The following is a 1,117-nucleotide window of genomic DNA, read 5'->3' as shown; positions in this document are numbered from 1 at the left end:
CTTGCGGCAGGTGAAACCGGGTGAGACGGACCCTGGGCAACTGGCTGTCAGTTCCCCCGGGGAGAGGTGGTTACTGGTGAGTCACAGCCCGGGCTGTGATGGGAAACCATCGCTGGAGAATAGGTTGAGCAATGGCTGGTTGAGTGATGGCTCTTTCCGCAAGTGCGCACAACAGGACCCCGAGGAGGCTTTGACCTCACGGGGCCGCTGAAAACGGGTCTTTGTCAGGGTTCCAGGTGGCCAAATCCTGTATTCCTGCAGAAGTAAGCAGAGCGGGCTCTCCTTCCCAGGGTTTGCGTTGCAGCCCTGGGCTCAGCGTGCCCGCTCTGCTGAGGCGAGGAGGGGCTGTGAGAGCACGGAGATGAGAGGGACCGCTCTCATCACGATAGGAAACTGTAAGAGGTTGAAAACGACAATGAAAGCCTTGCCCTGTTCATCCCTGGGTATGGATGTGTGGATGGGGAGCTCCTCAGAGAGGTGGAAGCCTGTGCCAAGGTGGTGTCTTTTGGGAGGCCGTCGCAGGCGCTCAGCGCGCGGCCAGAGTCGGTGCCTCGCCAGCGGGGTGTCGCGGTGCCGTGCCGATGGAACGCCCGCTCTGCTCATCCTGGAACCCCGTCTGACGTGACTCACCCCTTTCTTCACCCCTTTCTCCTGTCTCAACTTGCGCACTAGCTGAGAGCGTCCGAGAACGTGGTTGAGCCTCACGGCCGGCGTTTCCAATCTCTGCCATTACCACTTAAGCGTGAGAATCAAGAGCAGAGAGGAGAGCCCCTTGCAGACCTCCCCTGACCGTGGTTCACGTCGTACCGGGTCGGGAGAGATCTCCGTCTGTCCCTTTCCGAGGTTGTCCTCTCCTGCCAGCCCTGGCCAACCCAAGGCAGCGGCGTGGCCGTGCTTGCCGTAGACCCGGGTTTATTAACCAGCCCTCTTGCACCCCATAGGTAGGTGGGTCCCTCCCACGTGAGGTGAACGTGGGTCTCGCTCTGCCGCGGCTTTTCCTTTGTGATCCCAAGCTGCTGGATTCAAACCGGCATTGAAGTAGCGGCCGGCTTCTGCCTCAAAACGGCAGTGGTGACCTTGACACGGCACCGCTCTCCCTGGGAGAGATCTGTATGTC

This window comes from Charadrius vociferus, unplaced genomic scaffold, assembly GCF_000708025.1.
Source record: "Charadrius vociferus isolate BGI_N301 unplaced genomic scaffold, ASM70802v2 scaffold472, whole genome shotgun sequence".
NCBI lineage: Eukaryota > Metazoa > Chordata > Aves > Charadriiformes > Charadriidae > Charadrius > Charadrius vociferus.
This window is presented reverse-complemented; position numbering follows the sequence as displayed.